This window comes from Monodelphis domestica, chromosome 7 (assembly GCF_027887165.1).
Source record: "Monodelphis domestica isolate mMonDom1 chromosome 7, mMonDom1.pri, whole genome shotgun sequence".
Lineage (NCBI taxonomy): Eukaryota > Metazoa > Chordata > Mammalia > Didelphimorphia > Didelphidae > Monodelphis > Monodelphis domestica.
Genome location: NC_077233.1, coordinates 62746538 through 62760252, shown reverse-complemented (window position 1 = coordinate 62760252; position 13715 = coordinate 62746538). Strand labels below are relative to the sequence as shown.

Genomic DNA, 13715 nt, shown 5'->3' with positions numbered 1-13715 from the left:
CTGGGTGCCTCGAACACACAAACCCAGTTGCTTCCTCTCATTTTCATCAATGTTGAAACTTTTATTTTTGCAGTTCTCATCTCTGTTTCCCCTCAACAGGGAGGGGAACATATGCTTCCTCAAGTTCAAGTCCCTATGTAAAAATCCTGGTCTGAGCTATAGAAGACCAGGCCAGAACCTCACAGGCTACAGCACCAAAACCATTTCCCTTCATTTTCCTGAACCTTAATTTCCATGTTTATCAAATAGGGATAATAATATGTGCATCATATACTTCACAGAATTGGTGCCAGAAAGACACTTTGAAAACCCTTAAGGTTCCAAATAAATTCTAATCATTATTGGGATTCATTGGGACCTTAGTAGCTCTATTACTAAATGAAACTGAGTATAACTCTTGAACTCTTCCAATTCATGCTAGTCAAGTAATGCCAAAGCCTATCGGTGGCCAATGAATAAAAGTCACATCACAGGACTGACTACCACAGGAATTAAGAGATGCTTGCCTTCTGCCTGGTAATTAATAACAGGGGGCCCTGCTATTGTGTTAAAACTAGTATCCTTGACACTGCTAAGATAGGTTGAAAAGAACAGCCAGTTAGATACCTAGTTAGAAAGGTCTAAGTTCGTAAAAAAGGAGATTAGACATCAATGCAGATTTCCTACAAAAACTCAGATAGGAAAAGCATTTTGGGAGTTGTCCAAATTCTGGGGAATAAGGGAGATTCCAAATATTTTCAATTAAAAACATAAGGAAACACAGTAGGGAAACTATTATAAAAGACCACTCTTTCTAAGGGAAGAGGAGCTCAAAGAGAGTATTCCAGGCCATGGAGTGGGTCAGTGAAAAGAACTGTATTTGAAGTCTAAGGAGTACAGTTCAAATCCCACTTCTGCAAGACTGTAAGACCTTAAAAAAAAATTAGGTAGCCTATTTGGGCATCAGGTTCTTCAATTGAGGGAACTGGAGTCTTAGAAGACCCCCAAAGATCCCAACCAGAACTATATCAACAATCCTTAGATCCTAAGTAACCTACCTGGAGCAATCTTTTGAAAAGAAGCTTTCCTAGAACACTTAGCTTCCTTGTTAATAAGGTTTATATCGACTAGTCTTTCTTAGTGCTTCATGTATGTTCCAGAAATAAGTATGGAGTGCAGAGAATCTCAGAGATGAAAGGGTCCTAGTAGTTTTCCTGTCAGACACATATTAGTTCTCTAACACTAAATGAAGACCTCTGTGGATGAGAGAATTGAAAAATCTTGCAACAGAGCTGGAGAAGTAAGACCTGCAGAACTGTCAATCAAGGAAAGCATTCTAAATGGAATGGTGACTAGGAAGGACCATTGAAGAAGGAACAGTCAAGGAAGAACTTGGTCTCTGGTCCTTGAGACAGAAAGGAGTAAGGACTGAATGATCCTGCTCTCACGGGGTTTCTCCCTACAAGACTCAAGTGACTGAAATCTTCAAATCTACTAGTCATTTTCCCAATTCTAGACTCTATTCCGCCATCCTTCATCTTACGAGTATTTTAGGATTGGGGAAACCCAAACCCTCTCTCCCATCAACTTCCCCTACTTTTCCCCTTTCTCCTAAATAAACCCCTTGTTTAAACTTATCAAAGAGTGAGTTATCTGTCTGATATATCAAGATACTCACTCAAAGCTGATTTCCAGTGATACAAACTGAAGGACCAATTGACAGGGGAAGAGAAGAGGGAGGAAGGAAAGAGCAGGGGGAGGGGGGGAGAGGGAGGAAGGGAAGGAGAGAGAGGAGATTGGCTGATCTGATCTTTCCATCAACATAACCCTCAGTTAATTCCCCTAATACACCTCCTATTACAGAGAATTCATTATATATGCAGGCAGGCTAAAACTGAAAGCCTCTTCTGCCCATAGATTTGATTTTTTAATTCACAAATGCATCTAGAATAAGATTCTCCTTTAATAAATCTACTTTTCCACTACAGTCAATAACTGTGCTAAGTACAGTTCTACACTACGTGTTATGACTGGTATGAGACAAAAAGAAAATATGATTTCTGCTCTTAAGGAAATGACAATATTGTTGTTAACAATACACATAAAGCTAAGAAGAAATTCTTGAACAGGTAGAAAATAGTGCAGTTCAGAGTACCTGAGTCTTGTAAGAATACAAGCTGAAAGTTAAAGCATGACATTGTTGATTCATATGAAATTTGAAATCAATTAAAAAAATCCTTCAGTCTTTTCACATATATTATCACTTAACCATGTTTGCTTTCCCTGTTCTATATTTGTATAGCTGAATTTCTTCTTTAAAAAAATTGAGGGCAGGAATTCATTTTTTTCCTATTAAATTTCAAATTGTTGGTTTTGGCTCCAAAATCTAGTCTCTAAAGATTTTTTACATTCTGATTCTGTCATTCAAAGTATCAGCAAGTCATCTCAGTTTTATGATATCCACAAATTTGATAGCCAAGATTCTATGTCTTTATCCATGTGGTTGATGTTGAATAGAAGGAGACCACTAGAAACATCCTTCTAGGTAGACATGAATCCAAGAGGGCAATGAGTAGAGTGAAAAATGAACATCAGGTTGGAAAGTGGATGACTGATGTCTAATTTCAGCTATTACTTAGAAGACTTAGAGAAGTTATCACATCTCTCTGCCTTTCAAGTTCTTTAAAACAAGGACATTAGACTAGATGAACTCTAAGGTGCCTGCCAACTCTAAATCCTCTGATCCATTAATATCTCTCTTTGGATATGATCTTTAGACCACATACAAATCCACCAAGCTATCCAAATATATATTCTATATTTTGCCTTGTCTACAGAAAAAGATTGCCAGGTACCTTACTGATACATCAAGCAGTTACCTGCACTAGAATTATAGGAACTCTATGAAAAGTGGAAAAGTTACTTTGATATGATTTAGAGAGTCTATCTATTATGGTTCTCAGCAATCTAAAAGAAATAACATTCTAGACTTCTACTGAAAACTGATATCAATTGGTAAGACCAAAGATTTCCCCCCTACCTTCCCTTTTTAAATAATGGCACATTTGCCTATTTCAAATCTTCTAATGGCTTCATTATTCTCTTTGACTTCCCAAAAATTATGGACAATGTTTCAGTGATTATAAATTAATTTAGTACTCTGAGAAATCTGGATGTGGAGAACTGATTTTACATAAAGCAGTTAGATTCTTTAAAACAACAATTTCTTCACTTATCTTGTACTTCAATTCATTTTTAATTGTTTATTCTATTTTTTCTAGTTCTAAGATCTTTTCCCTTGATATAAAGAAAACAAAACAAAAAAGAGTCAAGTGGTTTGGCTTTTTCTCTAACATTTGAAAGCCAAACAGAGGAGCTTGGACCCGAGAGAGTAGGCAATAGGGAGCAATTGGGAGTTTGTTAGGAGAAAAGTGGCATGATGATAATGTTTTGCTTTGTTTTTAACTAGTTTGGTAGAGGCAGGTCAGGTAGATTGGGAGGAAGACACATGAGGAAATGAGGAGAAACTGCTAAAAACAGGGTAATGGGGGAATTTTTTTTTAATTTAGCAATGAAACAAAAACTAATAGCTGAATAGCTCTATGACCAAAGAGTCATAGAGCCCATGATTCACCTATTAGAAGACTTAGAGCTAAGTCATCAGATGTAATAAACTCCAAAAAGGTAATTGTAGGTAAAGCAAGATTATGAGCTATTTTTTCAATACCTTAGAATTTCAGAAGACCAAAGTACATCCAAGCAGATGTCCTGTACAAATCTGAGGATGCTAGGAATCAGGGGTTTCTTAAATAAATTTGGACTCGTAGACATATAGGTGGTAGCTGAGATCATGTGAATACCTGAACCTCTCTCAGTGTTGGAAAAAAGAATGCCAAATATCTATACTGTTTCTTCCCCTTTCCCTCATCCATTACTGAAACAGAGATGAACACACAGAGAAGAAAAAACAAAACTATACAGGAAGCCAAAAGTACACAAAAGGCCATCTGAAGGAAAGGCTTCCTGACAATGTGTCTTTTCCTACAAAGGGCTCAGGAGGTGAGAAGTGAGCAGAGAGTACCAGAGCTCTGCTGCCAGGGACTCTCTTAATTGGCTATGAAAATTGAATAATTCTCTAGAAATTTCCCTTGATTTTCCTCTCCAACTGCCACTCTCAAAATGTCCTTTACATTTTATGGTTTCTAATGTGGTATGTAATCATCAGCATATACAGTTGGAGTGATGCCAGGTTTAGCCAGAGCACAGTAGTGAACTGTTGCCTAAACAGGGCTTTGTAACACTTTGATTCATCAAAGATTCCTTCATAGAACAGTTCAAAGTAGAGTGAAATAAGAGCCAGCTAAGGCATATATATATAATATGTACACACATATACATATATGTAGGTATGTATGTTTAGTGTCTGCAAAACAAACACCCTGGCCTTGTGGCATGTTACTAACTACTGGTCTCTGTCTCCCAAGCAAGAGTTTAAGAAAAAGTCCCCTCATCTCCTTTGGTGACAGATGAATGGAGGAAGACATCAAAAACTCTAAGAAGGTATATAAAAATAACTTCCTAAAGCTATTTAGTATGGAGGAAAACAATAAGGCATCCTAACAGTACAGAACACAATAAATAATTAATGTTCATAAGGATATTCTGAGTCACCAAGAAAGGTTAAATTATGTTTAATATACTATGTTTGGAGTTTTTTTTTTAAGCGAAGTATATAATACATTAAAGAAATGTTCCTATCAAAAATGGTTATCTTGCTGGGGAATGTAAAGGGTGAAAGAAGTGATTAAATCATAACTCCCAGACATCCTAGCATGTTAAGAAAACTGGAAGGGGTTTGGGCAGTCATCTATTTAATTGCTCTCATTTTTTTTTTCAGATTAAGGAACTGAAGCCCAGAGAGGTAAAGTCACTTGGCCTGGGTCACAGAGATAAGTAAGTGGCCATTAGGACTTGAACCCAGGTCTTACGATTCTATGCCTAGGGCTCTTTCCACCAAAGGAGAAATTTCCTTTATGTGGAATATTCCATTCTATTCCACTGAAAAATTTCCTTACATGGAACACAACATTTCCAGGTAATAGTAAATAAAGGAGATATTATTATCATTTTAATTGGCTGTTTTAAAGGACTAAAAAAAAAAAGTAAATCAAGTGATCAAGGAAGAAATGGAAAAAGGAAACATTCTCTATTCTCTGTCAAGTGGAAATTCTCTCACTGTCAAGACCTTGAATATTAACAAAAAGCTACTCAGTCCTTGGGAAGAGAGCAGCTCTGACAATCCTAATAGGAATGAACCTTCTCAACTGTGTGCTCACTGGCTCCAATGAGTTTTCTTTTGTATGTGCAAGTGTATGCGTGTGTGTGTGTGTGTGTGTGTGTGTGCGCGTGCACTCACATGCAAGCAGAGCCACAAGCTCATGCATGTGTCAATATGTCTCTGTTTTCAATTGCACTAGAACAATTTTACCTGGTAAACAAAAACAGATCCAAAATAACCTTTGGCAAGCAAAATATTTTTTAAAAGAAAGAAAAAGTCCTAATGAATTGGCAGAAGAAATGCTTAAGAAAACAAGCACTGCAAACCAAACATCCATCTTGCACAACAAAAACCTATGCTGAGGTCTCCATCTGAATTTTGGTTTTTCTTTTGAGAATTGATTCATATACCCCATAACTCAGGCATGTATCCTGGACTGATCTGTGTGTTGGTCAACACCCTCCTCAGGAAGGATTGTATAATTTTTGTAAAATTGAAGATGTAAAATTATTTTTCTGAGAGAAATTTCAAGAAAGAAGTTCGCTAACTCCCCAAATCAAGAAAGTGAACTCTTTTAAAGAAGGTGCCATAAAGAAGGCTGCAGAAACCATACACTGCATCAGAAGAACCAGAATGAACTTTGGGATATAATGAATTGAACTGAAGGGGGTTGAACACATTCATTTTGAATGTAAACTCTTATGCCAAAGGGGATTGCTCTCTTATTGGCTTTTGTCAATGTGCCTACCCAATCATTGGTTTTGCTCTCTTCCTCTTTTATTTTTCACTTATGTCCAACTATTGTAACTTCCATTTAGAAAGTGCACTATTGTGTGCACCTTTAGCTAGAAGATCTTTAGAGGTACAAGCTGGATATTTGAAATGATTCATTGGGGAGACTAGGCATGTAAATCTGGGGGATTTCAATACACATGTCTCCCAATAGAATCACAGGGGGAATTATGAAAGGGTATTTTTATATCTTAACTTAATCAAATACTTGGAGTGCTCAATAAGAGTTTACATCCTCAGAGAACAGGAGGTGGATCCCACATACACTGACCCCTGAGCAGTGGTAGGCAAATTGAGAGATTCTGATTGGTTCCTGAGATGTGATAGACCAGTCCACAGTGAAAAGAAGGAGAAACCAGAGTCACGAAGTGATGTGGAGAAAACTGCCTATAAAAGCTAGTTGAGAGCATTCTGGGTCACTTCTGCTTCTGTTGAGCTGGTAGTTCTTGCTGAGGGAAGACTGCTGCTTCTTCTGTGCTGGTGACTCTTGCTGAGGATCTTCTGCTTTTTTTGCGCTGGTGGCTCTTGCTGAGAGAGGATCTCTGTGTTGGATTCTTCTGAGTGGCACTTCTTCTGCACTTGAGGATTTCTGCATTGCTGTCTTTGAGTTGGAGGATTTTCTGCATTGGCGGTCTTCTGCTTTGGAGGCTGAGACTCTCCTGCTCCTCTGGTCGGAGCTTGGAACTTTGTCAGGGAGTGAGCTACATTTCTTTGGAGCAGACTTAGAGTGGTAGGCTAGACAATTCCCCTATCACCTTTCTACATTTCTCTCTTTACTATCTCTACCCTGCTGAAACAAAGCTACTAAAGCTGTTAATAGCCTCATGACTTAAGAATTAATTTTATAAATGGTGACCACAATGATTTTTTAAAAAATTCTTATATTTGTCAAACTTAGTTTTAATTATTTCATTTAGTTACACACAGGGAAGGCTTTTCAGGCCTAGGTGAGGTCACATGAAATAAAAGCCAGGTTCACGCTGCTGAGGCTACTAAATATAATAGGAAAGAGCAGGGTCCGTGTTTGTGTATTGAGATCAATGTTTTAATTTGTATTTCTCAGTGATTTAGGGCACTTTCATACCTTCTATTTCTTTTTGTTTGCTTTCAAGTCACTCTGATGGATAGTAGCAGCAGCAGTGGGAGAAGTATCACTGTCATTTTGAGAAACAGTGTGCATATATTGGACTCAGGAGTTTTTTGGCTCTCTTACTTTTTAAGTATGTGGTCCTGTCAAGTTACTTAACAAATTCTCTGAGTCTCAGTTTCCTTTTCTGGAGTGCCATAGAAATGTAGACCTCAGGGGTAGACATAGTTTCAAAGCCCCCAACTATTAACTCCTGCCTCTGGGTGACACTGTGTTATATTCCAAGTGAATACACAAACACGGAATATCTATAAATTGTCAAAGATGATGATAAATGGAAACAATTCAATGTTAGAGAGGGCTGAAGGGAGTTGAGAGATGCAAAACTTGAGTCATGAGAAAGGTTAGGGCTATATAAATGGATCTAAGAAAGACAAGAATACAGATAGCAACTGAATCCATCAGAGTTGATGAGATCATTAAATGAAAAAGCATAGAGGGAGAGGAAGACCCACAACAGAGACTGGGGGAGTACAACCAGTTAGGGGGAGAGACCTGGATGAATATCTAGCAAAAGACTGAAAGAAAAGTGGTCAGATAGAAGAATCATGAGCAAACAGTGTCATGAAAACAAAGAGTATCAAGGAGATGAGGGTGATCAATAGTATCTGAATAGCTGCTGAAATAGCAAGAAGAAATAGAATTGAGAAAAGGCCATTAGATTTGGCAATCAGATCACTGGAAACTTTGGAGAGAACAATTTCAATTCAATGGTAAGGTGGGAAATCAGACTGCAGAGAATTAAAAGGAGAATAAGCAGAAAGGAAGAATGAATGAGGCACTGCTTTCTGGGGATCAGTACTAAACTCATCAAAATACATTCAATCTAATTATATGGCTTTCCTTATTCACTACCCTAATCCTCAATCACTGTCCCATACCCATGCTCCACCCAAATCTTCTAAGGTTCCATGCCCAAAGGCCCAAAATGTACCTTCAAATTGCTCAGAAATTCCTATCCAAACATAGACCCACAAACCATTACACTGGCTCATAAAAACTAATACTCCCTCAGCTCCCACACAGTCAAATGAATCAACACTTGCTCCACTTCTACAGTCACTCAAACCAAACACTAACTCTCTATCCTCTACACACTCTATTTGTCATCACGAACATCCAGCAGTTGGCTTCCTAACGTGCTTACTTTACCAGTAACCAATGTCATACTGTCCTAAAGCTTAAGAGGCAAGAGTAATTAACAACTATGTGCAGTTTCAAGCTCTTTTAGCCTCAGCCCATACCTACCACCTCTTCAATACCTATTACCAGTATGAATACAAAAACCATATGCTGCCTCCTAAGAGCAATCATTGCTCCCAAAGGGGGGTGGGGGGTGGAATATATGTGTGTGTGTGTGTGTGTGTGTGTGTGTGTGTGTATTCCTACAATTCCAAAGATGTGGAATCCTCTGGCAAAAAAAACCTTCTCACTTCCTACCACCAGTAGCATTCTGTTTCTTGATATCAAAGCAGAGTAGCACTTGGATGGCCGTTTTTCTCCCAACCATGTAGCACAACCATCAAAGATCATCCATTTCCTGGACATGACAGAAATTGTTGGTCTTTTGGTGCCATCTCCTTAGACCAAAATGAAGCCCAAACCTGTCCAGGCCTTTCTATTGCCCACTGGCACTACTTTCATCTTAGGCTCTATCCACTTATTTCTCTAGTCTACAGTTCACATTAATTGTATCTAAACATTTTTCCCAAAAGATACAAAAACTAATTCTCTCAACTAAGATATCGCTTTATTTCCAAAGTCATTGTAATTAATTGTTCTGTTTCCACATCAATTCCCCCTTACACTAGTCACCAAAACTGAATATTATAATGATCTGTAAACCTTAAAATTTCTTAGACTTATAAATGTTGGAAATTTCACCATTGGGAAATTTCATACTTGAAAAATTTCCTATTGAGAGTGGGAACTCTATTGGAATGTGAACCCCATTGGCATGGGAGGTTCCTCCTCCTCCCTTCTTAAGATTACTTTAGGACAGAAACCTTTTGCTGAACAATGGAAAGGGCTTTGACCTATGCTTAAGCACAGAACAGGAATTTCTTTGAGTCATGATTGATTTTAGAATTGATACAATGGAGATACTTGGAATGACAGAACCAGGTCTTGGAAATTGCAATCTCTACCCTACTCAGTCCTAACAGGATTTAGGAAGGGCTGCAGCATAGATCAAAATTTAATTATTCCAATCTCTACCCTACTCAGGGTAACAGGATTTAGGAAGGGCTGCAGCAAAAGATCAAAATTTAATTATTTGAGAATATGACCTTCAACAGACATGTGCAAAGCCACAGACCTCTGGGCAGTCCTGGGTTAAGCTAGAGCCACCATTGGCACAGGGAAAATGATGGACAGTGATTGGTAGATGTGAGAACTGAGGGGAGGGAACTTGGATGGTTTCCTTAAAGATAGAGGGGTCTGAGGACGGAGGTGGTTGGTTGGAGAGTTTTTTGGCTCTGAGAGGTTGTGCTGCTCTGAAGGAAGCTGGAGGTGGAGGCCGCTGGGACTGTTTCTCCATTTTGGTCACGTGAGTAATAGGGACTGATCTCCTTTCTTTGCCCCAGCTATCTAAGGGCTTGGGCCTTTTGGCCCAGCCTAAACAGAAGGGGTATTTAAGCCCTATTCCCTTCTCTCCCCTTCTCTCTCTCTCTCTCTCTCTCTCTCTCTCTCTCTCTCTCTCTCTCTCTCTCTCTCTCTCTCTCTCTATCTCTAATTCCTTTCTTCCTCCTGTTTGTAATTAAACTCTATAAAAGGTTGACGGCTGACTTGAGTTTTCATTTAGGAATTACATAGCTGAATTCCTTGGCGACTTTAAATTAATATATATCAGTCTTTTAAAGTGATTTCCTTGTCACAGATCTCAATGTACTCTATCACAATCAACCAGAGGCTGGCTTTCAAGGCACAAGGGAGAATAGAAGAAGTAACAAAAAACTACAGCTAAATGTGAGTCTACTTCACCTCAGCATATATCCTTTGTCTTCAAAATCCATCCTCAGCAATCATCTTCCACAACATTTTGTCAAGAATTTTTATTTAATACAAGAATATTCATAGCTGCGCTCTTTGTGGTGGCCAAAAATTGGAAAATGAGGGGTTGCCCTTCAATTGGGGAATGGCTGAACACATTGTGGTATCTGTTGGTGGTGGAATACTATTGGAATAATGAACTAGAAGAATTCCATGTGAACTGGAATGACCTCCAGGAACTGATGCAGAACCAGGAGAACCTTATACACAGAGACTGATACACTGTGGTACAATCGAATGTAATAGACTTCTCCATTAGTGGCAATGCAGTGATAACTTGGAGGGATCTACAAGAAAAAACATTATCCACATTCAGAGGAAACACTGTGGGAATAGAAACACAGAAAAAAAAACTGCTTGAATACATGGGTTGAGGGGATATGAGTGGGGATGTAGACTCTGAATGAACATCCTAAAAGGTCACATGTAATACTCAATGAAATTGTGGGTCTGCTGAGGGAAAGGTGAGGGCGGGGGTGAGGGGGGAAAGGAAGGGAGGGAAATAATGTTTTTCTTATAACCAAGGAATAATGTTCTAAATTGACTAAATAAATTAATTAAAAAATAAAAAATAATAAAAATAAAAAAATAAAACTCTGTAGAGATCTCAAAAAAAAATAAACTTCTTGAAAAGTCTGTCTAAAAAAAAAGAATTTTAATTTAAAATTGATACTTCCCTTGTCTTATCTTATTCCTTAGTAAGAAGAGCAGATGCAGTCTGGCTAGAGTGGTTTCTGGGGGTTTTTTGGCCTCTTTATTGTTGTAATCATTTGGCATCAGTTAAATTTTCTTTTAAAATGTTGACAGGCACAGTAAATGTCTTTACTTTTATCCATTTTCCTATTTTAGAGTTGACAGCTTGTTTAAGTGGTTGAATTGGAATTGCTATAAATCACATGCTGTCTTCTTTTTATCCTTTCCTCTTATTTGGTATTTATTTTGACTGCTATGCTAATCGGCCAATAATTTGACTATATATAGACAGCTGATTTGCAGATGACTCCCATGCCATTAAATGCTGTTTCCTAATATTACAATATGATTGCTTTCATTTTGGGGGAGAGGTAGCTTAGTGCTGCTATATTCACCAATTTCTAACTCTTTTTGAATGAAAATATCCATGATGTTAAATAACAATAATAATGATGACAATAATAATTAACACCTATATAGTTACTCTGGGACAGGTATTGTACTAAAGCATTTAAAAAATATTATTTCATTTGATCCTCACAACAACCCCTCAAGGTAGGTGTTATTACTATCTCCATTTTATAGATGATGAAACTAAGGCAAACAGTAGTTAAGTGACTTAACCAAAGTCAACATCTAATACATGTCTGAGGCTAGATTTTAACTCAGAACTTCTATCTTCCTCTATAGATTTTGCGAGTGAACTTATTTGTAGTATTACATGTAATTTACTAATCCTCTGAGTGCCATGTCTTCTTTTTATTTGATAAAGAAATCAAATGTTTGCTGGCTGCAGTAGTTTCCAGACGCCTTTGACCTTCTCACTGTAGTTTAATTTTTTTTTAATATTGGTTAAATTCATATAGAAAATAGTGGTAATTGATGTCAGTGTCTTTTCCTTTTGTCTAATTCCCATTTTTCTGTATTAAAAGATTGCATTGATGGCACTAAGCACTCAAGTATACGTTGACTTAATTTAGAGAATTTGATCCAGAGGTCAGTAGAATTTCTCTGCATCTTTATCTTTTGCAACAGATGTTAGCCCATAAGCTGCAATTATCTAAATGGGGTGGGGTTTTTTTTGCTTATATTCATCATGAGTACTTTGAAATGATCAGGTATTCTAGGAAATGATATTATTTCTTTTTGCCTCTGTGCATGTGAAGAAGCCAACTCTTCCAATTCCTTTTATTTTTCTCTTCAAGGAGAACCTTGACTTATGCTTACATTTAGCTGCAACTATTTCAGGTCTAATCATTTTATTTATAGTGAGAATATCAATATTAATATGATATTTTCTTCAGTAATGTTAGTTCATTGGACAAGGATTTCTCAGATTTAAAGTACCAACAATTAAGTTAATATTTCAGAGAATATAAGATTTCTGTCACCCTCCATCTCCCTTTCTGCTTCTCTGCTACCATCACTGTAGAATAAGAAAGGGAAACACAACTAAGGATTTTTTGTGCTTTGCTTTGTGGGTTTTTGCAGCCAAAGAAATCATGACCTTTTGACCAATGTCCTAGTGATATGTTTCTCTGTATTTAGTTAGCTAAGCTAGTCCTTGATGTCACAATGAAAATTAAAACCTTTCCAGACTGGCAGAAGTTCTTGGAGCTTTGGTTCTGCTGGCACAGTCCTTGGGGAACTTAAGAGTCTATGCCACAGATGAGGCATAATTAATTAGAGGTTATTAATCTAAGTCGACTAGTTAAGATACTATATAATATCATACAATTAGTAAATAAGAGATTCTAAAAGTTGATAGACTATTAAGAAGATTCATGTCAGACAGCTAAGCACCACCACGGTAGATAGAGTACGAGGTCTGGAGTTAGGAAGACATCAGTTTAAACTTGGCCTTAGACACTTGCTAGCTAGCTGTGTGACCTGGGCAAGTCACTTAACCATTGTTTGCTTCAGCTTCCTCATCTGTTGAAAGGAGGCAAGTTTAGGCTTAATTTCAAGGAAATGTTCCTAATGCTTAGCTGTTTCAAAAGAATGGGCTACCACATGAGGTAGTGGGTTCCTTCTCAACTGAGGTCTTCAAATACAGCCTGGGCGACTAAATTTCCACTTTTATAAGAGACATGGGGGGGGGGGTGTAAAGATTGGATGAGATAGCCACTGAGGCTCCTTTTAACTTTAAAATTCTATGTTTCTTACTTAGAGATTTCTTGAACCTAAGTCCATTTGTCTGAGTCTAGCCCCTTTCCATTCTATGTTGTTCTCTTGGCATTTTGTGAAAAAGAGATCTATTTTCCTTTATTAGGAATTGCCTTGCTCTTCACTCCCTTTACTTACCTAAACTTGTCAATATGCTAAGACTAGTTTTGATCCTAGGCAGAGAGCAACAGGTCCCCAAAGACCTTAATTTAGTATCAAGTAAGATTTTTGCTGCTGGTTCCAACTCCACTGCCTAGATCTTCACCCCTTATTAACCAGATTCTCTAGTCTGGATTCCTGGGTTTTATTCCTTTGTTAGCAGTTGTTGGCATAGGTTTCTTATCTTTACAGCATGACTTTATAGACACTGAATCTTACTTGCTGAGCTTTCCAATGACTGTATTATCCTCTTTGCCTTAGCTTATCTCCTTGGATTTGACTTGATACCTGTTGTGCCCACTTCTCTTCTGCCCAACTTCTGGTTCTAGATAATCCTAAAACCCAATATATCATTAGCCCAAGTAAGAATGCTTTCCTTTAAGCTCTTTTCACTGGGAAAGCAAAATCCCTTCTCTCTGGTTTCTCCAGGTCTTAAATCTCAAGTCTAAC

General features: G+C 37.7%; 1 protein-coding gene across 2 annotated transcripts in view; it reads right to left on the bottom strand.

Annotated features, from left to right (window-relative positions):
* Positions 1-13715, bottom strand: part of EEFSEC (eukaryotic elongation factor, selenocysteine-tRNA specific) — a 358290-nt gene that overhangs the window by 205622 nt on the left and 138953 nt on the right. The gene's annotated exons all lie outside the window — the stretch shown is intronic.